This window comes from Bos taurus, chromosome 21 (assembly GCF_002263795.3).
Source record: "Bos taurus isolate L1 Dominette 01449 registration number 42190680 breed Hereford chromosome 21, ARS-UCD2.0, whole genome shotgun sequence".
NCBI classification, from domain to species: domain Eukaryota; kingdom Metazoa; phylum Chordata; class Mammalia; order Artiodactyla; family Bovidae; genus Bos; species Bos taurus.
Window position 1 is genome coordinate 3,767,901 of NC_037348.1, and position 27,006 is coordinate 3,794,906.

Consider the following 27,006-nt stretch of genomic DNA (forward strand, 5'->3'; position numbering starts at 1 on the left):
CAAGAAACAAAGGGAGAAAAATCAAATCAATAAAATTAGAAACAAAAATGGAGAGATCACAACAGACAACACAGAAATACAAAGGATCATAAGAGACTACTATCGACAGTTATATGCCAATAAAATGGACAACGAGGAAGAAATGGACAAATTCTTAGAAAAGTACAACTTTCCAAAACTCGACCAGGAAGAAATAGAAAACCTTAACAGACCCATCACAAGCACGGAAATTGAAACTGTAATCAAAAATCTTCCAGCAAACAAAAGCCCAGGTCCAGACGGCTTCACAGCTGAATTCTACCAAAAATTTAGAGAAGAGCTAACACCTATCCTGCTCAAACTCTTCCAGAAAATTGCAGAGGAAGGTAAACTTCCAAACTCATTCTATGAGGCCACCATCACCCTAATACCAAAACCTGACAAAGATCCCACAAAAAAAGAAAACTACAGGCCAATATCACTGATGAACATAGATGCAAAAATCCTAAACAAAATTCTAGCAATCAGAATCCAACAACACATGAAAAAGATCATACACCATGACCAAGTGGGCTTTATCCCAGGGATGCAAGGATTCTTCAATATCCACAAATCAATCAATGTAATACACCACATTAACAAAATGAAAAATAAAAACCATATGATTATCTCAATAGATGCAGAGAAAGCCTTTGACAAAATGCAACATCCATTTATGATAAGAACTCTCCAGAAAGCAGGAATAGAAGGAACATACCTCAACATAATAAAAGCTATATATGACAAACCCACAGCAAACATTATCCTCAATGGTGAAAAATTGAAAGCATTTCCTCTAAAGTCAGGAACAAGACAAGGGTGCCCACTTTCACCATTACTATTCAACATAGTTTTGGAAGTTTTGGCCACAGCAATCAGAGCAGAAAAAGAAATAAAAGGAATCCAAATTGGAAAAGAAGAAATAAAACTCTCACTATTTTCAGATGACATGATCCTCTACATAGAAAACCCTAAAGACTCCACCAGAAAATTACTAGAACTAATCAATGATTATAGTAAATTTGCAGGATATAAAATCAACCCACAGAAATCCCTTGCATTCCTATACACTAATAATGAGAAAACAGAAAGAGAAATTAAGGAAACAATTCCATTCACCATTGCAACGAAAAGAATAAAATACTTAGGAATATATCTACCTAAAGAAACTAAAGACCTATATATAGAAAACTATAAAACACTGGTGAAAGAAATCAGAGAGGACACTAATAGATGGAGAAATATACCATGTTCATGGATTGGAAGAATCAATATAGTGAAAATGAGTATACTACCCAAAGCAATTTATAGATTCAATGCAATCCCTATCAAGCTACCAACAGTATTCTTCACAGAGCTAGAACAAATAATTTCACAATTTGTATGGAAATACAAAAAACCTCGAATAGCCAAAGCGATCTTGAGAAAGAAAAATGGAACTGGAGGAATCAACCTACCTGACTTCAGGCTCTACTACAAAGCCACAGTTATCAAGAGAGTATGGTACTGGCACAAAGACAGAAATATAGATCAATGGAACAAAATAGAAAGCCCAGAGATAAATCCAGGCACATATGGACACCTTATCTTTGACAAAGGAGGCAAGAATATACAATGGATTAAAGAGAATCTCTTTAACAAGTGGTGCTGGGAAATCTGGTCAACCACTTGTAAAAGAATGAAACTAGAACACTTTCTAACACCATATACAAAAATAAACTCAAAATGGATTAAAGATCTCAATGTAAGACCAGAAACTATAAAACTCCTAGAGGAGAACATAGGCAAAACACTCTCTGACATACATCACAGCAGGATCCTCTATGACCCACCTCCCAGAATATTGGAAATAAAAGCAAAAATAAACAAATGGGACCTAATTAAACTTAAAAGCTTCTGCACATCAAAGGAAACTATTAGCAAGGTGAAAAGACAGCCTTCAGAATGGGAGAAAATAATAGCAAATGAACCAACCGACAAACAACTAATCTCAAAAATATACAAGCAACTCCTACAGCTCAACTCCAGAAAAATAAATGACCCAATCAAAAAATGGGCCAAAGATCTAAATAGACATTTCTCCAAAGAAGACATACAGATGGCTAACAAACACATGAAAAGATGCTCAACATCACTCATTTTCAGAGAAATGCAAATCAAAACCACTATGAGGTACCATTTCACACCAGTCAGAATGGCTGCAATCCAAAAGTCTACAAATAATAAATGCTGGAGAGGGTGTGGAGAAAAGGGAACCCTCTTACACTGTTGGTGGGAATGCAAACTAGTACAGCCACTATGGAGAACAGTGTGGAGATTCCTTAAAAAACTGGAAATAGAACTGCCTTATGATCCAGCAATCCCACTGCTGGGCATACACACTGAGGAAACCAGAAGGGAAAGAGACACATGTACCCCAATGTTCATCGCAGCACTGTTTATAATAGCCAGGACATGGAAGCAACCTAGATGTCCATCAGCAGATGAATGGATAACAAAGCAATGGTACATATACACAATGGAGTATTACTCAGCCATTAAAAAGAATACATTTGAATCAGTTCTAATGAGGCAGATGAAACTGGAGCCTATTATACAGAGTGAAGTAAGCCAGAAGGAAAAACACCAATACAGTATACTAACGCATATATATGGAATTTAGAAAGATGGTAACGATAACCCTGTATACGAGACAGCAAAAGAGACACTGATGTATAGAACAGTCTTATGGACTCTGTGGGAGAGGGAGAGGGTGGGAAGATTTGGGAGAATGGCATTGAAACATGTAAAATATCATGTATGAAACGAGATGCCAGTCCAGGTTCAATGCACGATACTGGATGCTTGGGGCTGGTGCACTGGGACGACCCAGAGGGATGGTATGGGGAGGGAGGAGGGAGGAGGGTTCAGGATGGGGAACACATGTATACCTGTGGTGGATTCATTTTGATATTTGGCAAAACTAATACAATTATGTAAAGTTTAAAAATAAAATAAAATTAATTAAAAGTAAAAAAAAAAAAAAAAATACCCCAAAAAACAAAAGCCCAGGACCAGATGGCTTCATAGGAGAATTCTATCAAACATTTAGAGAAGAGCTAATGCCTATCCTTCTAAAACTCTTTCAAAAAATTGCAGAGGAAGGAACACTTCCAAACTCATTCTACGAGGTCATCATCATCCTGATACCAAAACCAAAGACAACACAAAAAAAGAAAACTATAGGAAAATATCACTGATGAACATAGATGCAAAAATCCTCAACAAAATTTTAGCAAACAGAATTCAGCAACATATCAAAAAACTCATACACCATGATCAAGTTGGGTTTATTCCAGGGATGCAAGGATTCTTCAATATATGCAAATCAATCAATGTGATACACCATATTCACAAATTGAAAGATAAAAACCATATGATGATCTCAATAGATGCAAAAAAGCCTTTGACAAAATTCAGCACCCATTTATGATTAAAACTCTTCAAAAAATGGGCATAGAAGGAACCTTCCTCAACATAGTATGATAAGCCTACGGCAAACATTCTCTATGGTGGAAAACTGAAAGCATTCCCCTAAGATCAGGAACAAGACAAGGGTATCCACTTTCACCACTATTATTCAACATAGTTCTGGAATTCCTAGCTACAGCAATCAGAGAAGAAAAAGAAACAAAAGGAATCCAGATGAGAAAAAAAAGTAAAGCTCTCACTGTTTGCAGATGACATGATACTGTACAAAAAAAAAAAAGATAAAAGAAATCATATGGACCTAACAGAAGCAGAAGATATTAAGAAGAGATAGCAAGAATACACAGAACTGTACAAAAAAGATCTTCATGACCCAGATAATCACGATGGTGTGATCACTGACCTAGAGCCAGACTTCCTGGAATGTGAAGTCAAGTGGGCCTTGGAGAGCATCACTACGAACAAAGCTAGTGGAGGTGATGGAATTCCAGTTGAGCTATTCCAAATCCTGAAAGATGATGCTGTGAAAGTGCTGCACTCAATATGCCAGCCAATTTGGACAACTCAGCAGTGGCCACAGGACTGGAAAAGGTCAGTTTGCATTCCAATCCCAAAGAAAGGCAATGCCAAAGAATGCTCAAACTACCGCACAATTGCACTCATCTCACACGCTAGTAAAATAATGCTCAAATTCTCCAAGCCAGGCTTCAGCAATATGTGAACCGTGAACTTCCTGATGTTCAAGCTGGTTTTAGAAAAGGCAGAGGAACCAGAGATCAAATTGCCAACATCTGCTGGATCATCAAAAAAGCAAGAGAGTTCCAGAAAAACATCTATTTCTGCTTTATTGACTATGCCAAAGCCTTTGACTGTGTGGATCACAATCAACTGTGGAAAATTCTGAAAGAGATGGGAATACCAGACCACCTGATCTGCCTCTTGAGAAATCTGTATGCAGGTCAGGAAGCAACAGTTACAACTGGACATGGAACAACAGACTGGTTCCAAATAGGAAAAGGAGTACGTCAAGGCTGTATATTATCATCCTGCTTATTAAACTTATATGCAGAGTACATCATGAGAAAAGCTGGACTGGAAGAAACACAAGCTGGTATCAAGATTGCCGGGAGAAATATCAATAACCTCAGATATGCAGATGGCACCACCCTTATGGCAGAAAGTGAAGAGGAACTCAAAAGCCTCTTGATGAAAGTGAAAGTGGAGAGTGAAAAAGTTGGCTTAAAGCTCAACATTCAGAAAACGAAGATCATGGCATCTGGTCCCATCACTTCATGGGAAATAGATGGGGAAACAATGGAAACAGTGTCAGACTTTATTTTTCTGGGCTCCAAAATCACTGCAGATGGTGACCGTCAGCCATGAAATTAAAAGACGCTTACTCCTTGGAAGGAAAGTTATGACCAACCTAGATAGCATATTGAAAAGCAGAGACATTACTTTGCCAACAAAGGTCCATCTAGTCAAGGCTATGGTTTTTCCTGTGGTCATGTATGGATGTGAGAGTTGGACTATGAGAAAGGCTGAGCACCAAAGAATTGATGCTTTTAAACTGTGGTGCTGGAGAAGACTCTTGAGAGTCCCTTGGACTGCAAGGAGATCCAACCAGTCCATTCTGAAGGAGATCAGCCCTGGGATTTCTTTGGAGGGAATGATGCTACTGCTGAAACTCCAGTACTTTGGCCACCTCATGCAAAGAGTTGACTCATTGGAAAAGACTCTGATGCTGGGAGGGACTGGTGGCAGGAGGAGAAGGGGATGACAGAGGATGAGATGGCTGGATGGCATCACTGACTCGATGGACTTGAGTCTGAGTGAACTCCAGGAGTTTGTGATGGACAGGGAGGCCTGGCGTGCTGGGAATCATGGGGTCGCAAAGAGTCAGACTCAACTGATCCACTGAACTGACCTGAACTGGAACCCATAATAGTTAGCAAACGTCTCTCTTCACCTCCACAGTAAATAAATGCTATATCCCTACAATAATGGTGACAAAAGACAGCCAATGGAGGGATGGGGCCGGGTCCCCAGAGGAGAGGGACAGAAATCAGGTGACATTCTAGCACAGACCTAAAGGCAATGAAGTCAGGAGCCACACCCATGTGGGTGTTAGAGGGAGCCTTGGATCAGCTGGGCCAAGTGTTGCCATAAGATCCAGTGGAAGCAACCTAGATGTCCATCGGCAGATGAATGGATAAGAAAGCTGTGGGACATATACACAATGGAATATTACTCAGCTATTAAAATGAATGCATTTGAATCAGTTCTAATGAGATGGATGAGACTGGAGCATGTTATACTGAGTGAAGTAAGTCAGAAAGAAAAACACCAATACAGTATATTAACGCATATATATGGAATTTAGGAAGATGGTAATGATAAACCTATATGCGAGACAGCAAAAGAGACACAGATGTAAAGAACGGACTTTTGGACTCTATGGGAGGAGGCAAAGATGGAATGACTTAAGAGAATAGCATTGAAACATCTGTATTTCATATACATGTGTGAAATAGATGGCCAATCCAGATTCAAAGCATGAGAAAGGGTGCTCAGGGCCAGTGCACTGGGATGACCCTGAGGGATGGGATGGGGAAAGAGGTGGGAGTGGGGTTCAGGATGGGGAACACGTGTACACCCAAGGCTGATTCATGTCAATGATGGCAAAAACCACTACAATATTGTAAAGTAATTAGCCTCCAATTAAAATGAATAATTTTTTTAATCCCAATACTATACAAAAAAAAAAAAAAATCCAGTGGGATGAAGACTTCTGGGTTTGACACTTCTGGGTCACTGTTGGCCTGGATGAGACCAGTGTTGGTGGGTTGGTGAAGACTAAATCTGCTGGGAAGAGGTTTGAGAGAACAGGTGGAGAGGAAGTAGAGATTTCGGAAGAAGATGTCTTCTGAAGCTGAGTTACGTATCCAGAACAGTCTGGCCACAGCTGTGTCAGAAGCAGCACCCTAACCAGATGCAGTGAGATGCTCAATGCAAGGAAACAAGGAGCCTGCGAGATGGCACAGACTAGGAAGGCTCTGCCTTGTGAAGGTGAAGGCCAGCAGTCACCCAGCGGCACTGTATTCAGTGTGTATGGAGACCACAGACGTGTCAGCCACATCTCTTTTCTGCATTGGCATGGCTGATGCTTTGTAGGAGAGGAGAAAAGGCTTTTTCAGCCCTTTCAAGGTCCCTGGCTGGGTCCAAAAATCCAACTGACAAAGATAGAGTAATAGGAGAAAGTGAAAGTGAAGTCACTCAGTCGTGCCTGACTCTTTGTGACCCATGGAATGTAATTGGCCAGGCTCCTCCGTCCATGGGATTTTCCAGGCAAGAATACTGGAGTGGATTGCCATTTCTTCTCCAGGGGATCTTCCTGACCCAGGAGAAAAGTGTACACAATTTAACGGATTTTTTGTGTTGTATTTGAGTTGCATTTTCTTTGTTGGAATTCTGAAATGACAGAGATCATACTGAACTAATGTATGCACTTTCTAGCATAATGTCAGGCATAGCATAGGACTCATTGTTTACTCAGTAAATGAATATGATAAATGATGTGACTATTTAGAAAGTTCCTTTATTTTCTGTGTCTGCTTACAAAAAAAAAAGTGCTCATATGAGTTTGCTTGACAATATCTCTTATGCTTATAACCTGCAGTGGATCAGAACCACAGGTCTTCAGTGCAAGTAACTGTCCCCTCCTCCTAAAGAAGCACACATCTCTGCCCTGGCCCAGAGCATTTCACATACTACTGCTTGTCATCCACCTCTCCTCTCCTAAGTCAGAAAGAAGGCAGGGCTTACCTGGCACCTTGCCCCCTCCAGAAAGAGCCTCCCATTCCCAGCACGACTCGATGCTCACCTTGTATCCAGGTGTATGTAAGTGAAAGTCTTACCTCTTCTTCCAAGAAGTCTCCTTAAAGAGAAGCTAAATGCTCTTCTCTGTTTCTCCCTCCAACAAGCTGCTGAAGTCCTAACAGACACCTTGAAACATGAAACTGAGAAGCACACCTAAGGGTGGACAGAGATGGGAGCTGGAGGAACCAAGCATCTGGCTATCCTACTGGCTTACTACCTTACTACCTTCCTGGCTACCTTCCTGCCCACCCCTGGGCATCTTTTAAAATGAGAAAAATAAAATAAAAATCACCTACTATCAACCCTATGTTAAAAACATAACAGCAGGCCCCAAATGGAGTTGCTTACACCAACTCAATGTCACCAGAGACGACTAAATTACACTTTCTGCTGTCCCAGAAATTACATCTTAATTTCAATCAGTCGGTAATCACCTGATCAGCCCTAATGAGTTCACTTGCCTGATAGACTCCCCCATCTCCTAAAGGAAAGTAACCTTGCAATAACCAACCCAGTTTTTGGCCTAGTGTATCTTCCTTGTTCCTGGTCCCTTCTGTCTATAAAAAGTCTTCATTTTGTACAGCTTCTCAGAGCTCCTTACTATTTGCTAAATTGGATGCTACTCAATTCATGAATTATTGAATAGAGCCAATAAGATCTTTAAAATTTAACTCAGTTGAATTTTGTTTTCTAACAAGACAAATTGGCAAGAAAAGCACACAAACTTATTGAGTTTTATGTAACTCAGAGGAGTCTTCATAAGACAATGAAGACCTAAAGAAGTGGTTAAACTTGAGTGTTTCTGTGCTAGGTTTGATGAAGAGTAGGAAGTCATGGAAAGACGTGATAGGACCAGAAGGTAGGAGTGGGAGGTGGTGTCTTGGGGGTGATTTATCAAGGCCGGTTCCCCCAGATTATTTTTGGGGTCCTGGTCTTGGAGATGCTCCATTCCTCCAGGTGTAGGGAGATTTTATGACCTCCTTAAGGAAAGAAGGTGAGGGAAATTCTCAAACTCAGTCACCTTAAAATATTCAATTTGTCAAATACCATATAAAGGAGGAGTGTGTCCTGAATCCCACCAATATGCTTTTTTTTTCTTCTTTTAAACCATTTGCTTACTGGGACTCTGTGAGCCAAAAGTGGCATTTCTGCCCATTTAGCATGTGAGTTTTCACAGTGAAAATGGGTTCACATGGAAATAGCCCCACCGACCCAAAGAAGGCAAAATCAGAAATAGCTTTACAAACACAGTGTACAACATACATTTCTTATTGTATTATAACCACTGTATCTCAGTTAAAATCTGAAACTATTTTCTAAAATTAATTTTAAGGTTTAGAGAAGAGAAGAGAAAATCATTTGGAATCAGGGGTTGGAAGCAAATTGCAAACACTTGTTTTCTTATGGAAATGATGTGGCACAGGCAGGGTTGGAGGTATTTAAATTTCAAAGCAAAATTCTGTGAGAGTTAAGAGCCAGAACGCTAGGAGGCCTCCTTAAAAACATTGAATCCTACAGGTAGAAATCTGAAGCTAGTGAACTACAGCTGTGGGCTTTAAATGGGAAAAGGCTTTTTCCATACTTTTTCCTTCTACAGGAGACGTAGAAGAGGGATTTTTAAATGTCAACTTGGATTTGAAGTAAGGGTTGTCTTTGTAAGCTAAACTATGGAACCAATATACAATAAACCAAGGCAGTGTTGCCCCAAAACAGTTTGCCTCTTGGTGAGTGTTGAGCCAAAAAACACAGCCAAGCCAAAGATCAGGGGAAGAAAGGATTTATTACTTGCAGCAAAGTAAGGAAAACACTGGGCAACTTCTCCCTGATAGCAAAATTGGAAAAGTTTTAAGCTAAGTCCATGCTTGCTAAGTTGCTTCAGTCGTGTCCGACTCATTGCAACCCTATGGACTGTAGCCCACCGGGCTCCTCTATCTATGGGATTCTCTAGGCAAGAATACTGGAGTGGATTGCCATGCACTTATCCAAGGGATCTTCCCAACCCAGGGATCAAACTCACATCTCTTATGGCTTCTGTATTGGCAGGCAGGTTCTTTACCACTATGACCATGAGGGAAGCCCTTTAAGCTAAGTGTACCCACATATTCATTAAGGGCTTCTGTAAAGGAGAACTCAGCATAGAACTAGGGCAGAGGTCAACAGAGTCCAAGCTTTAGTTGACTGAAGTCAGGAGGGTCAACACCCTCATTTCATCCTCCACCAGGATGGGGACCTTAGTTCCTGCAGAACTCAAAGATCTATTGTTATGCATATTGTTCTTTTAACAAGGAACTGGACTCTGCTTTATCACTGAACTATTTGATTGTTTTTTCTCTGTTCCTGCATTCCTTTGCTACCTTAAGATCCTTAATTACTGAGACCTATACAAGGGCAAGGGCTTCCCTGGTAGCTCAGCTGGTAAAAAATCTGTCTGCAATGCAGACCCCTAGTTTGATTTCTGGGTTGGGAAGATCCCCTAGAGAAGGGATAGGCTACCCACTCCAGTAATCTTGGGCTTCCCTGGTGGCTCAGATGGTAAAGAATCCGCCTGCAATGCAGGAGAGCTGGGTTCAATACCTGAGTTGGGAGGATCCCCTGGAGAAGGGAAAGGCTACTCACTGCAGTATTCTGACCTGGAGAATCCCTATAGACAGAGGAGCCTAATGTCCATGGGGTCGCAAAGAGTCAGATATGACTGAGCAACTAAGCACAGCACAGCACATACTAGGGCAAGCAACGAAGCCAGGCTTAGATCACAAAATGGCTTAGGCAAAAATGAATTCTTGTACACCAAAGAAAGACAAGCCACCTCTAGTTCTTTCCCTCATGGGATGCCCTACCCTATCTGCCTGTAGTAAATATATCTATATTTACAAAGAAGACCATGACTGAATGAAAATTTATACAAGGCTGACCAGACCAGTCCAATTTTCTAATCAGTAAGTTAGACATTGTGGAAGGGGATTCAGCAGGTTTTTATCTTATAACCATTCAATATTTAAATTTTGCAACCTATTCTACTTATGCTGATTCCTTGCCATGAAGTCTTCTATAATACTATTTACCTAGAGGGCAAGAAGTCAGGCTGCGTGAATTTCCATGCATCTTTTAATTATTTCTCTCTACAACTGAATAAATTGACATTCTAATTTACACATCAATTTCTTTTGAACTTGTTATTTCCAGTCTGTAGACCCAAGTGCTTTTATCAAATGTCCACATTTAAAGATTGCAGCTTTAAATGCTGACAAGAGTCAGCCAGATGAAACAGATTTGATGTAAGACAACAGGGAATACTGGGGACTGTGACAAATCAGAAAACAGTATCAGTATCTACCTAAAGTTTTGCAAATATTAATTATTTCAGAGTCAAAGAAATATCTTCTGACTAGATCAGAAGAATCATTTTGTATCCCTGGGTTCCTGACTAGTGTATAGTTGTGATATTTTGTGACATTGTGATAATGTCACCAATCAGATGTGATATTTTTCAAATCCCAATAGCTAGGAGAAAACCCAGTCTTCCCCTTCTTGATCCATTTATTGGACGGCAGCTACTGATGCTGAAAATTTGGCCTCTGTGCACCAGTGCCAAATTGAAACTTGGAGACAGACTTTTGGGTAAAGTAGAAAAGAAGAGCTTCATTGCTTTGCCACACAAAGAGGGGTGCAGAAGGCTCGTGCCCCTCAAAACTATTTGGTGTTGAGTTTTAAAGCAATAATTCAAGAGTGGGGCTGGTAAGAAGCACTGAGGTGTGTGCAGGGCCTACATTCTTTTATTTTATTTTATTTTTTTTTTTACACTTGGAAACAGTTCATTTGCAAACTCTATGTTATATGCATTTTACAATTTAAAATAGTTTATAAAAACAAAAAATGGGGGGAGCTCGTTTCTACACGATTCCTGGAAACATACCCCTAGGCTGTCTGCCGCCCAGGGGCAGGTGGGAACTGGTGTTCATTTCACAGCATTAGCTGGTGAGGGTCAGACGCTGGGCTTCAGTTTCCTCACCCCAAAACTGAAGTCACATGGGACTTTCAACTCGTCCTCCCTCCGACCGATCCTTCCAGCTCCAGGCCTGAACTGATGTTTGTCAGTTGCTCTGAGTTCTTCCCAAATAGGCCCTGGACTGAAAATGCATGAAGCTGAACCCACCGAGCAGGAACTTCAGCACAGCAGGGAGTTCTCTGGATAAACTGCCAGAAGTTGTTTAGAACTTGAAACAATGAGAGATTTGTGTGTGTGTGTGTGTGGAAAGAGGAGGATTTTATCACTGACATTATTTGGAATTACTGGCTCAGGGTGATCTAAAAAAAATGAAGTGATTTTAGTCTGTATTATTGTGTTGAATTCTCCACAGAGCATCCCTTGCTGCTTGTACCAGAAAAGGCTGCTCCCGCCTACATTCTTTTAATCTGACCTCAGGAGATCTTCTGCTGAGCTGTGCTTCTCAAGCTTATCAAACAATAACCTTCTCTCTGGGATGAAGAATGCTTAATCAAGTTGTTCATCTTCCATTTGTTGGAGGTTTTGGTTTGGCAAAAGAGCTCAAATATATCATTATGTGTCCCCTGAAGTGGAACCTGGACCCTGCGCCAAGGCTGCCCTATTGTTTCTTGATGGTCCTGCCTTTTCTCTGCATCCCCTCCCTTCCCTGATTAGCAACTTCTTGGACTGGCAGTTTGGAACTCATGCAAAATCATAGAAGCTGAAGACTATTCCCCACAAACAAGAAATGGGGGACACCGAACGGCTTCTGTGTCAAGGAATCCCAGAGAGACCTGTTCAGTTTCACTACCTAAGTTTTGGGATGGGTTTCTCAAACTTTTGTTTGCATAAAAATCACTCCATGTCCTTGAAAATAGGGACTTTCCCAAGATATGTTCTGGTACAGCAGCTATACATGGGTTAGCAATCTACTTTTTAATGATTGTCCAGGCACATTGACTCAAATGTTCCTTAGATCATCCTAAGGGACACTGGTATCAATACTGTTTGTCTCGAAATTCACATTTTAAAAGATATCATGTCTAATACCTTTCATTCCCACCTATCTAAATTTGAGATTAGAATTAAAGAAGCCTCCATTTCCCTCCTTTCTGTCTGAAAAGAGAATCCATGACTGAGCCTAGCTGCTCTGAAGTCAGATCCCCTCGAGGAAATTATAAACCTTCATGGGAAATCAAATAATGAATCCAAGCACAGTGATTAACTTATTCTTTCTTCTTAAACCATATACATGCATGCTCAGTGTAACCCTACGGACTGTAGCCCACCAGGTCCCTCTGTCCACGGGATTTTCCAGACAAGAATGCTGGAGTGGGTTGCCATTTCCTTCTCCAGGAATCTTTCCAAGCCGGGGATTGAAGCCACATCTCCTGCATTGCAGGGGGATTCCTTATGGTCCCAGTTTTACTGAGGTAAATAAAATTGTAATACAGTAAGTGTGCAATATGCTAGTTGGATTATATATACCTTGAGAAAGAACTCCCACTATCAAGTTAATTAAAACACCCATCACCTTATATAGTTACCTTTTCTTGTTTGTATGAAAACACTTAAGATATACTCCCTTAACAGATTTCAGTGATATAGTATTATCAACTATGGTCTCCATGCTATATATGAGTCTCAGAACTACTTAGATACCTTTTTTATCTTTCAGCTTTATTGAGATATAATTGACTTATAGCACTATATAACGTGTACAGCATAATGACTTGATCCATATACTGGGAAATTATTACCACATTAGCTTAGTTTATACTCAATATCTCACATAGATACAAAAATGAAAAAAATTTTTTTTCCTTGTGATGAGAATTTTAGGACCTTAACAGCTTTCAAATATGCCATACAACTGTGTTAACTACAGTGATCATATTGTATATCATATCCTTTATTTATATTACTCATTTTTATTACAACTGGAAGTTTGCACTTTGTGTACATTAATATTTTTCTTATAACTGGAAGTTTGTACTTTTTGACCACCTTCATCTAATCTCCACAGTCCAACTTCTGATAACTACAAATCTGATGTCTTTTTCTATATTTATTTTAGATTTCATATGTAAGTGAGATAACACAATATTTGTCTTTCTCCATTTGATTTGTTTCACTTACTGTGATGTCCTCAAGTTCCACCATGTTGTTATAATAATTAATCTATTCTAAAGCAATTATTTACTGAAGGGTTTGAAGTATATGCTGATTCTGTCACCTGACCTTACTAGATTTTGAGATATTTTCCCATCTTCTTGACTGTTATACCCAAGACTCTAAAAGCTCATACTGTGTCCCTCTCTGTTGCTTTTGAGTCTAGCTGTACCTGAAGCCAGCCTGTGGGTGAAGCAAGGTTAAACAAAACATTTCTGCACCTCACACAATGTACACAATGCATTGTACACATTGGACACAATGTGTATTGGATGCAGGAAAGTTACAGCAAGAACTTCAGTTCTGCAGAGGAGGGAGGCTCAGTTCTATTAAGGAGAGCACAGGGCAATCACAAATATCACATGCAAACACCTTCCTTCCTTTGGGGTGGCTTTTGCACATTTAAAATATGGAAAACAGAAAGATGAGAGCTGTCTTTACATAGAAATGTTAAGGAGCTCAGTGTTTTGGGGGCTCATCCCATCTGAGTCCCTTGGAGAAGGCAATGGCACCCCACTCCAGTACTCTTGCCTGGAAAATCCCATGGATGGAGGAGCCTGGTAGGCTGCAGTCCATGGGGTCACTAAGAGTCAGACACGACTGAGCAACTTCACTTTCACTTTTCACTTTCATGCATTGGAGAAGGAAATGGCAACCTACTCCAGTGTTCTTGCCTAGAGAATCCCGGGGATGGGGGAGCCTGGTGGGCTGCCGTCTATGGGGTTGCATACGACTGAAGTTGGACACGACTGAAGTGACTTAGCAGCAGCAGTGACTCATGATGTGGAGCATTTTTTCATGAACTTGTTTGCCATTCCTATATCTTCTTTGGTGAAGTACCTATGCCTGTCTCTAATTTATTTATTTATTTTTTAAATAAATTTATTTATTTTAATTGGTGGTTAATTACTTTCCAATAGTTTTTTAAGTAATGTTGAGGGACCTGTAAAATCTTCTGTGCAAGTGAGGAATTTGAACTAGCTCTCCAAGGTCCCCACCAGCTCTGTTTACTTTTCCCTTTTTTTTTTTTTTAGTAAAAGGTGCAATATCCACTTTCCTTGATCACCCACCCCATAGTCTTGGTCTCCTTCCCCAGAAGTGAGTGAGGCACCTCAGCACCAGGTGGCCAAGCTCTGGGCAAGGGTAGGGAGCTGATGTGCAGCAAGGCAACATCACAGGGCCAAGCAACAGTAATCTTACCGTCATCTACAGTGTAGTCTGGACAGCCACGTTGTTTCTCCAGCAAGTCACCTTGCTCAGTGCTGGAGGGAATTCTTCCACTGTCTGATATTTTCAGTTACTAGAATGAGAACCCATGATTCTCTTTTGTACACGGCTTATCTCCAGTGACCAAAGCCTAGAGCTGGAAGGTACCCAACCATTGTTTCTGGAAGGAATGCCTCAGAGAATGCATGAGTGAATGGGTAACAAGAGTGGAGTCCGAGCTTCTCATGAACACTGGCACAGAAGGGGGGTTTCTCTGGTTGCCTCTTCTCAAGGCTCTGCTAACAGAGGAAGTAGATCATTCTTGTTTCTTTCCTTAGTGATTATGCATTCTTTGATTCATTTCCCTAACAAAGCTGGAAAGTGATTCTTTCCTGTCCTTTGGCCAGTGACATAAGCAAATAAATGAAAACCTAAAGAGCCCTTGCAGAAAACTGCATGTCTTTTTCCTGTTGTCTGTAACACTGATTTCCTTATTTGACCACATAAGCATCTTTCTAAAGCACTGAGTGCTTTAGAAAACCCTGGCTGATGGTGTCCTAAGTGAAAGTTATTCATTTTGAGAATATAAACATTTTTTAAAAGCAGCTGTCTTCTATAAGGATAGCATCTATCAGTCTGTGGCATTATCTTCATAACAACATATATACCATGCCCCTATGTGTGATAAAAAGTTTCCATAAATGAGGCACTATAAAAGTTTATCACTGATCAGCCACATTACCAAAAAAAGGTGTGATATTTAGATATGTCATAGCATCTGACCAAAAAATGTTCTATGAACTTAAATATAAAACATCGACCATACTTCATAACTCATATAGTGAAAATATTTCCTTTTGCCAAGAAGCTTTAAATGATTACTATCTTTAATGACTCATAAGATAACTTAAGTATCTCTTCTTTTTTGAAGAGCTATGGTTTTCATTAAACCAAACTGAAAGAACTAATAACTATGCTGGTGTAGCAGTGATTCACCTAAATATGACAAAATGATTAAAACTTTCCATGGAAAAAGTGACAAGTTTACAGCTAATGTAAAGTCATAATTTTTTTGTTTGTTTGTTTTTAGGGTAAGGATAAGAGGTTCTATAGTAATGTATTATTTGAAATTGTGTAGTTGTACTTTCTTCTCCCATGCATACAACAAAAAAGGCTCCATCAAAGAAGTCTTGCTGGTAGAGACATTCTCTAATGCAGAGATAAACATTTATTTTTAATGCCTTTTTTTTTGAGGCAAGCATAATATATTAAAAGATGAAAGCTGCATATATTTAATGTATGCATCTTGATGAGTTTGGACATATACACATACCTGTGGAACCACCACTATAGTCACAGTTCTGAACACTCCACCACCTCCCAGAATTTCTTCATGTACTTTGTTTTTAAGCAAAAATATTTTTAGTTAGCACATAGATTTTCTGTAATCAAAATAGGGAAGAAAACATTTTGGATACTTTTTGGCGACTGCATAGGGACATTTTTGGACTTTTAAATTTTAATTAGAATCATGTCATGGAGATGGAAATACCAGAATATCTTACCTGTCTCCTGAGAAACTTGTATGGGGATCAAAAAGCAATAGCTGGAACCCTATATGGAACAACTGATTGGCTCAAGATTGAGAAAGGAATACCATAGTGTTGTCTGCTGTCCCCCTGTTTGTATAATCTAGACACTGAGCATGTCATGAGAAATGCCTCACTGGATGAATTACAGGCTGGAATCAAGATAGGCAGGAGGAACATCAACAACTTCAGAGATGCAGATGATGCCACTCTAATGGCAAAAAATGAACAGGAACTAAATAGCCTCTTGATGAGGGTAAAGGAGGAGAGTGAAAGAACCAGCCTAAAACTAAATATTAAAGAAACTAAGATCATGGTATCCAGCCCCACTACTTCATGGCAAATAGAAGGGGAAAGGTGGCAGTAATGACATATTTCCTCTTCTTGGGCTCTAAAACCACTGTGGATGGTGACTGCACCTATGAAATCAGAAAACAATTGCTTCTTGGCAGGAAAGCTATGACAAACTTAGACCACATGTTGAAAAGCAGAGACATTACTCTGTTGACAAAGGTCCATATAGTCAAGCTTATGGTCTTCCCCATGGTTATGTATGATTGTGAGAGGTGGACCATAAAGAAGGCTGAGCTCTGAAGAACTGATGCTTTCAAACTGTGGTGCTAGAGAAGACTCCTGAGAGTCCCTTGGACAGCAAGATCAAACCAGTCAATCTTAAGGGAAATCAACCCTGAATACTCTGTAAGAACTGACGCTAAAGCTGAAACTCCAGTAATTTGGTCATCTGATGCAAACAACCGACTCATTGGAAAAGTCCCCGATGCTGGGAAAGATTGAGGGCAGAAGGAGAAGAGGGCATCAGAGGATGAGATGGCTGGATGGCATCACTGATGCAATGGACACAAACCTGTGCAAACATCCAGTAATGGTGAAGGACAGAGAGGCCTGGTGTGCTTCAGTCCATGGGGTCACAAAGATTTGGACACAACTGTGCGTCTGAACAACAACAACAACATAGAGATAACCTTGTGATATCACTTTGTCTATCTTGTGTATGCTTCAAAAGAGGCCCACTGGGGTCTAATTGGTTTATTTGAACTCGTAGTAAGTACAGAAAATGGTCTCAGAGTAGCACTTCCATGAAGCTATATAGTAGTTGGTGCTGTAGATAGACACACTTATGATCAACAGCATAGTCCTATGTATTTGGAGAACAAATGAAGAAATTTCTAATCACATGAATGCATAATAATCCTGATTTTTAGACAGAGAAGCAGCATTGTAATGTCATGTGTAGGGGGTGGGAGGATATGGTTCATGGTGATGATTGTGAGGCTTTCTATTATGGTTTTTGTCCCAAATGTTTTATACTCAAGTGAAGGTTTCTCATAACCAGTGGTTCTCAAACTTGACTATGTATCAGCATCCCCTGGAGGGCATATTGAAACAACTTACTGGGCTCCACCATCAGAGTTTCTAGGGTCTCTAGTGGGACCAAAAGCTTGCAGCTCTTCTGAGTGTGCAAGTGACAGCCATGCTGTTTGCCTAGGCACCCACTTTGAGAATCACTCTTCCAACAGGTATAATTTGGTTTACATATATTTCCACAATCATAGCAGAATCATGATTTCCAATCCATTAGCATTTTTAGTTGAAGGAGGATAATTTATGGCTAAAGTTGAAGTCCAGGAATTGAGAAAGTCAAGACAGCCTCCAAAGTGATAGCTGCAGTTATACAATATGAAGTGGGATAAGTTTAAGAGGTCACTCTGTGGTTCAACATCTTTTGTGACTTGCTGAAAAGAATTCTCTCAAGGAAGCCCAGAGGGTTAGATTTAGGACTATTTGGTGAAGATTACATTCCAAACCATATGGCATAGCCAGCTCAGTGGTGATACCACTCCCCTGACCATGCAGTGACCACTGTGCTGCCTGCAGCCGATTGGCCTGGGCACTGGATTTGGACAGCAGGATTGTTGCCTAGTGTTACAGACTGAATTGTGTCATTTCCAAATTCATATGTTGAAACCCTGACCCCACAATGTGACTATGTTTAGAGATGGGCCTTTAAGGAAGTAACTGAAGTCAAATGAGGCCATAGGGTGTGGCTTTGATCAAAAAATCTATGGCCTTATAGGATGAGGGAGAAACAACAGAGATGTGTGTGTGTAGGGGAAGACCAGCTGAGAGAAAGCAGCTGTCTGCAAACCAAGAAGAGGCCTCAAGATGAACCTTAGTCTTAACTCCCTTCCCCCTCAGAAATGAGTGTCTATCGTTTAGGCCACCAGGCTATGGTATTTTGCTAGGGCAGCCCAAACAGAATAATACTTCCAGAAACTTGATCTCTCTGCATCCTTTGCTAGCCACCAGTGTTTCTGCTGGCCTTGCTTCCCTGCTTCACTGTTTCTAATTCAGGATTCAGCTGTCTGAGATGGCCAGAGCCTATATTTTCCTGCACGGAGTGCTGAAACAGACCACCAGGTATAACCAGCTTCTGTAGAATAGAAGTAGGAGTAGGTTCTGCCTCTCACCAAAGTGCGTAAGGAGGGGATTTTCCATGCATAAGGAAAATGTGCAGGTGCCAGGCAGTCAGTGTGAACCGGCTGGTTCCATAAAGGAAATTTGATAATAGGATTTTAGAAGAGGTGGGGGATAAAAGCAAGAGAGATCAGAGGGGTGAAGAAGCTGGAGGAGATAAGGGATTTTAAGAAAAAATAAAAAACTGGAAAACCTTTGTGAAGGGTTAGCCAGTTGTTTGCTGCACCTCGTCTCATCTGACCACATAGGGGTTCCTTGTAGGTGCCAGGCTCTATGCTCCTTGTTGGCAGTCTGAGAGAAAGTTAGAATAAAGGTCATTTTGATACTTGACCTCATTTTCTCAGGTCCTTACATTCCCTCTACAGCAAAGAAAGCCATGTTTCCCAAGGAAAGAAATCCGCATAAAGTGGGATTGATAGGTAGACAGATACATACAGGGTCATCCATGCATGCTCAGTTGCTAAGTCATGTCTGGCTCTTTGGTGGCCCTGTGGACTGTAGCCTACCAGATTCCTCTGTCAGTGGGATTTCCTAGGCAAGAATACTGGAGAGGATTGCCATTTACTTCTCCAGTGATCTTTCCAACCCAAGGATTAAACCCCCATCGTGCATTGGAAGGCAGGTCCTTTACCACTGAGCCACCAGGGCAGCCCACATACAGGGTTACAGGTCACAAATGATGGTGTTTTCCCAAAATGAAATGAGGTTCTGGGGAAACATTTAGTTCTAAATCTGGAGGACCTCTAACGTCTGAAGCAGACATTTCAGAAAGGGCTGTATATACTCTGTTACTAAAGCCATAGATACAGTTCCTCTTCTGGAACTGAGGATCCCCATCAAACAGGCTCATATTTGCTTATTGGCTGACTAGGCAATATCCTGGATTCTTTGGAGGAATAGAGATTAAACAATTTTATAGTTATAAGACAACTGGATAGAAATTTCGAGGCTCCTACTTAATTAAGTTGTTTGGAAAATAATTTTCTGAGTATTTGTTTCTCTTTTGAAAACAGTATCGTTCATCTTAAAGAAAAGTTGCAAGGCAGTAGCTTAGTAGTCAAAGATGTTGAAATGTCATTTTAATTACTTACACATTGTCTCTGTTTTGGGGTAACTCATGTCACAGAACTAACTTCTATCATATCATCCATCAATTAAAATATGCCATATGAAAGAAAATATTTAGTCATAAGAAATGCATTGATATGAGCAAACAATTTAATATCAAATATTGCATTGAAAATGTGAATTTAAATGTATATTTTTTTAAAAAAACATTGTCTTTCAGTTATTTTAGATATTTGATAGCATTGCTATTGTCTTTATTAGAAAATATGAAGTTACTCCTTAGTCCATCAGTCTTTGAGATTTTACAGCAGCAATTAAACAACAGGCAGTTCTTTTTGTCTACAATCTTTATTATAGATTATAAAAAAATTGGGATGGGTCCTGGCCCAGAGTTGGGGCTCATCAGTGGGCAAAAATTTGAATCTTGGCAGGGTCTGGGCAAAGGTTCTCTCTCTGCACCTTCCTGACCTCAGGGCATGCTAGGTTAAGATGCCCAGAACTGCCATTTGTTTTTGTGGTTATTGCTGTTCTTTGACTAATTCTCTGCTTGTCCTGAGCCGTGTGATTGGCTGTGAGCACCTCACAGGTATCACTTCTTTCTACTGCTGCTTCTTCATTTCTCAAACAGAAGAGAAATAGAGGAGACTATGGACTAGTTTGCAGTACACCTAACTTCTATTTGCAGAAGTTGGATATTTTAAAACTCTGTTTCCTAGACTCCCTTGCATCTAGGATTCAAAGTGTTAATTAGACTCAGCCAATTAGGTGAACTTGAGTAAGATTTGAAACGGAGACTAAAGCACAGGCCAACCCCTATCCAGTTGATGAGCAAGGTCTTAGGGCTAGGGGTGGGGCTTCCAGCATGGGCAGTGCAATTTTCTCCAACTCCTGAGTGAAGGGAGTGGCAGCAGCACGGATGCAGCTTTGTGATACCCAGTCTGCAATTGTCAGGCAACACAGAAGCAGGTTTAGTGGCCTCAGAGGAAGTAACCTCCTTGTGGGTGAGCTCTGTAACATTCAGGGAATCTCTCATGGAAGCCTAGTTGTACCCCATTCCTTCCACCTATTGTGTAAGTATGTACTGCTGTGTATTAAGGCATTTACTGAGTAAAATCTTTGGAGTTATTTTTGTTCTCTGCAGTGAAACCTAATTCTTACAGACGGGTCAGAAGAAGACCTGGCTTCTGCTCATTTTCAATGCCCCAGGCCTGGTGTTGGGAGCATCAGGAGTAGTGTTTACTTATATATGGGATAGAGAAGACTCAAAGCATGACAGGCATATTGTAACACAAACTGATGAACATGTGTTTCGTGTAAAGACATGGTAAAAAGTAAACTACGAAAATGTCTGGTCACACATTTTAGGGCCTAATTTAGCTTTTTTTGTATACAAAAATCTCTTCGGCAGCCTTAAAATTCTGCGAATTTCCTTAGGCCATGCTGGAGTTATATGTTGACCTACATGCTCCTGGAGTTCCCTCACTTACTCAAAACCCACAAAGAATTGTTCTCATTAAATTCCAAGACTGAAATCCAGGCTACCAGAAGGGATTGGAAGTGAGGCCTAAGTCATTCAAAATCTGTTTTTCATTGGCTAACCTGAGTGCTGGCCCAGAGATGTTTAGAAAAAAAGCAGAAACAAACAGAAGGCCAAGGTGACCTGTAGAGTGCCCAAGACCCTGGGGACACCCTTGGACCAGTCAGACAGTCAAGAGAGGTCAGGCTGGAAGAAAAGGCTTTTCTCCATCCCTGTGGTTTCCACTTGCCAGTATTTCTAGACTGGTTCTCCCTCTTCAAAAATGATTCACATCAAGGTAACTTTTCACTAGAGACTCTTTTCATTTTATGGAATATTTTTTTTCTTCCTTCCCAGATAGAACATCTGCCAACCTATAAATTGGAAGTCCAGGTTGTATAAGGAAATTTGAAAAATAGCATAATATATTCTACCTGGAAAGTTACGTTCCCACTGGATTCTTATCTTAGTTTGTTTGTGCTTCAATGACAACTTACTTCTCACAGTTCTGGAGACTGGAGTCAGAACAGCTGGGTTCTGATCAAGTCTTTCTTCTAGGTTGCAGACAGCTCTTATTACATCCTCACCTGGTGGAAAGGGTCTATCTCTCCTACAAGGGCACGAATTCCATTCACAAAGGCTCTACCCTTGTGACCTAATCAACACCAAAAGGCCCCATGTCTTAACACTGTTACACCAGGGAGTAGATGTCAACCCATGAATTCTTAGGGGCACAAGCTAACACTTGTGGTAGCTAACACTATGAAATGCTCCTCCCTTCTTTGTACCCAAGTAGGAAAACCTCTGGCAATTGGTTTTTCTTTTATTTTCTTCTCTTTCCATAATACCTGTCATCCATTTCTAAGATGGCTATCTAAATAAATACATTGCCAGCCACAGAAATAAAGATCCAGGCTTCCCCTTCCACCCTCACCTGCTCACCACGTCCCTTTGTTTAGACATCTTTGGCTGGTTTAAAAGATTAAAGTCTCTCAGCCATGCCCAACTCTTTGCAACCCCAAGGACTGTAGCCTACGAGGCTCCTTCGTCCATGGGATTCTCCAGGCAAGAGTATTGGAGTGGGGTGCCATTTTCTTTTCCAGGGGATCTTCCCAACCCAGGGATCAAACCCAGGTCTCCCACATTGCAGACAGACCTTTTACCATCTGAGCCACCAGATAACTGATTTTTTTGCCCACTGTTTTCTTTTCTTTCTTACACTTTAATTCTTACTCTTATGTTTTAAATTCAACAGTAAAAGGTGAACCCTGAAACCCTAGCTCCGACCTTGATCCCAATAAGACAGAACATTATACCAGCACACTCTCTCTACCCAAGACTTCCCTGTGTGGCCCCAGGCATGCCGCGGACCCTCCAGGACATGTGAGTAATAAACCATGTTTCCTTCAGAGTTTCCTGATGGTTTTTGCTTATGTCTTGCAATCATAAGAACCATAAAGATCAGCCCAAACACAACACTGGTCCTTAATAACCAGAGCCCACGTGAGTGTCCCCAGCCATTTCTGGCCAATAACATTATATAGTTGAGACTGGCACAGGACAGAATATCTATGTCATTCTCTTCCCTTTTGCACTAACAGGAAGGAATCACTCATGTGCAAAGAGCCTGTGCTGCCCAGAGTATATGAGCGGGGGCCAGGTTCACCCTACTGCTCTCCCCCATCCCCTTTCCCCTTTCTCCTGTGCACTGTCCTTCCCTTTCCATAAAAGCAGCTGGGAGATTATCCTCATCTGCTGGGCAGATCCTCCCTAAAGATGTTCTGAAGTGGGCTTCAATATTTGAAGATTTTTCTGGGCCTGGGCACTTACATCTAAGGACATCATGTGATTTTCAGTAAGTTTCTTTGTAAGACTAATGTGAGGTAACTCTTTAGGCTTCTGAGTTCTATTTCCTGGTACTGATAAGGCCAAAATTCCTTCAATGTAGCCTTTTTTTGAGGCAGGAAAAAAGAAGGGAAAATGTTTAGAAAAAAAAAAGTATGCATTTTTGTTACAACGTGCTAAATTGCACTGCTGCTGCTGCTGCTGCTGCTGCTAAGTCACTTCAGTCGTGTCCGACTCTGTGCGACCCCATAGACAGCAGCCCACCAGGCTTCCCTGTCCCTGGGATTCTCCAGGCAAGAACACTGGAGTGGGTTGCCATTTCCTTCTCCACTAGGATGCTTTTAAATTGAAAGGGTAATACAAACACCAAGGCTTGCCAAACTGTAAGCCCTTGTAAGCTCAAGGAAGAGAGATTTACTAGGTACTATTTTTATTGTGTGAATAAGAAAAACCAAATTTGCACTAAAGTGTAACCCCACTCACTGCTTGGTATTTTACATATGTTTTTTTATCTCATTCCAATTAGCTATGTTACCTAACCTCTTGCTCTTATGTGAAAATAGACAGTGAATTAGAGACACTTCTTGAAATTGGTGATAACCAGACTTGACAGATGCTGAATGAGGAACCAGCTGCTCAGCCCAAATAGAACCAGCTCCTGCTGTTGATCTCTTTTAATCTAATTTGTACACGTGTCTTTATTCATGATCTTATGGAAAAAATATGTTAACAATAGCATTTCGAATAGGTGTTGAGAAAAATCACCAAATCTGTGGAAATTTCTCTTTTTTGATGCTTCTGTTTTCTTAATTTTATTGAAGTATAGTTGGTTAGAATGTTGTGTTAAATTTTGCTATACAGCAAAGTGTCTGAGCTAGACATATATATATATACACACACACATACACACACACACATTCTTTTTCATGTTTTTTTCCACTATGGCTTTTGAATGTACTTCCCTGTAGTAGCTTTTTGTTTATCCATCCTATATATAATAGTTGGCGTTTGCTAATCCTAAACTCCCAAACCATCCCTCCCCACCACTTGGTAGCACAAGTCTGTAGTGGAAGTTTCTCTTAATCTGCAGTGTTTGCATTGGCAAGTACCACACTCCAGTGCCACCCCCACCCTAACCCACACTTTGTGGAGCTGGAAGCTATTTGACTAAAAAGGGAACATTTTTGCTGCCTACAATTGAGTTCTCTTTTCACTCACTGGTCTGCTATCCTGCCGTGAGTGTACATGCCTGATTTCTCAGTTCTTGAGAGAATTACAAGGACATCTTCCTTTGTTATTCTAGCTCAAGACTTCTGTACTTCTCACAAGAGGATAAATGTATCCTCCATGAAGAAGCAGTGAGGAATCTGTTCATTAAGAGAAACAGAATAAAAATGAATGAGGTAATGATAATAGGGATATCTAGAAGAAAAACAAACTACAGAATTTGTTTTTCTAATTTGGCAAATTAGGGAAAGATTGGGGAAGAAGATAAAAGGAGCATTTTGTAAACTCCTCCTGCCCCGGTGCCCAGTGAGATTCCTGGCTGAAAAGGATTATTCACTGTTCAGCATAAACATAACCACTCAACCAGCAGCTTGGCTTTAACTGTTTTCATCTATTTACAATAACGAATTATTCTTTTATTATTTGTTCAGTTCAGTCGCTCAGCCATGTCCGACTCTATGCGACCCCATGAACCGCACCACACCAGGCCTCCCTGTCCATCACCAACTCCCGGAGTCCACCCAATTCATGTCCATTGAGTCTGTGATGACATCCAACCATCTCATCCTCTGTCGTCACCTTCTCCTGTGCTCAATCTTTCCCAGCATTAGGGGCTTCTCAAATAAGTCAGCTATTCGCATCAAGTGGCCAAGGTTGGAGTTTCAGCTTCAACATCAGTCCTTCCAATGAACACCCAGGACTGATCTCCTTTAGGATGGACTGGTTGGATCTCCTAGCAGTCCAAGGGACTCTCAAGAGTCTTCTCCAACACCACAGTTCAAAATCATCAATTCTTTGGTGCTCAGCTTTCTTCACAGTCCAACTCTCACATCCATACATGACCAATGGAAAAACCATATCCTTGACTAGACGGACCTTTGTTGACAACATAACATCTGTGCTTTTTAATATGCTGTCTAGGTTGGTCATAACTTTCCTTCCAAGGAGTAAGCGTCTTTTAATTTTATGGCTGCAGTCACCATCTGCAGTGATTTTGGAGCCCAGAAAAATAAGTCTGACACTGTTTCCACTGTTTCCCCATCTATTTGCCATGGAGTGATGGGACCAGATGCCATGATCTTCATTTTCTGAATGTTGAGCTTTAAGCCAACTTTCTTACTCTCCCCTTTCACTTTTATCAAGAGGCTCTTTAGTTCCTCTTCACTTTCTGCCATAAGGGTGGTGTCATCTGCATATCTCAGGTTATTGATATTTCTCCCGGCAATCCTGATTCCAGATTGTGCTTCTTCCAGCCCAGCGTTTCTCATGATGCACTCTGCATATAAGTTAAATAAGCAGGGTAACAGTATACAGCCTTGACGTACTCCTTTTCCTATTTGGAACCAGTCTGTTGTTCCATGTCCAGTTCTGACTGTTGCTTCCTTACTTGCCTACAGGTATCTCAAGAGGCAGGTGGTCTGGTATTCCCATCTCTTTAATTTTCCACAGTTTATTGTGATCCAGAAAGTCAAAGGCTTTGGCATAGTCAATAAAGCAGAAATAGATTTTTTTCTGGAATTCTCTTTACTTTTTCAATGATCCAGCAGATGTTGGCAATTTGATCTCTGGTTCCTCTGCCTTTTCTAAAACCAGATTAAGCATATGGAAGTTCACAGTTCACATATTGCTGAAGCCTGGCTTGGAGAATTTTGAGAATTACTTTACCAGCATGTGAGATGAGTGCAATTGTGCAGTAGTTTGAACATTCTTTGGCATTGCCTTACTTAGGGATTGGAATGAAAACTGACTTTTCCCAGTCCTGTGACCACTGCTAGAGTTTTCCAAATTTGCCAGTATATTGAGTGCAGCACTTTCACAGCATCATCTTTCAGGATTTGAAATAGTGCAACTGGAATTCCATCACCTCCACAAGCTTTGTTCTTAGTGATGCTTCCTAAGGCCCACTTGACTTCACATTCCAGGATGTCTGGCTCTAGGTCAGTGATCACACCATCGTGATTATCTGGGTCATGAAGATCTTTTTTGTACAGGTCTTCTGTGTATTCTTGCCACCTCTTGTTAATATCTTCTGCTTCTGTTGTATCCATACCATTTCTGTCCATTATCGAGCCCTTTTTTGCATGAAATGTTCCCTTGGTATCTGTAATTTTCTTGAAGAAATCTCTAGTGTTTCCCATTCAGTTGTTTTCCTCTATTTCTTTGCACTGACCACTGAGGAAGGCTTTCTTATCTCTCCTTGCTATTCTTTGGAACTCTGAATTCAAATGGGTATATCTTTCCTTTTCTCCTTTGCTTTTGCTTCTCTTCTTTTCACAAGTATTCATAAGGCCTCCTCAGACAGCCATTTTGCTTTTCTGCATTTATTTTTCTTGGGGATGGTCTTGATCCCTGTCTCCTGTACAATGTCACGAACTTCTGTCCATAGTTCATCAGGCACTCTGTCTATCAGATCTAATCCCTTAAATCTATTTCTCACTTCCACTGTAGTATCATAAGGGATTTGATTTAGGTCATATCTGAATGGTCTAGTGGTTTCCCCCAATTTCTTCAATTTAAGTCTGAATTTGGCAATACGG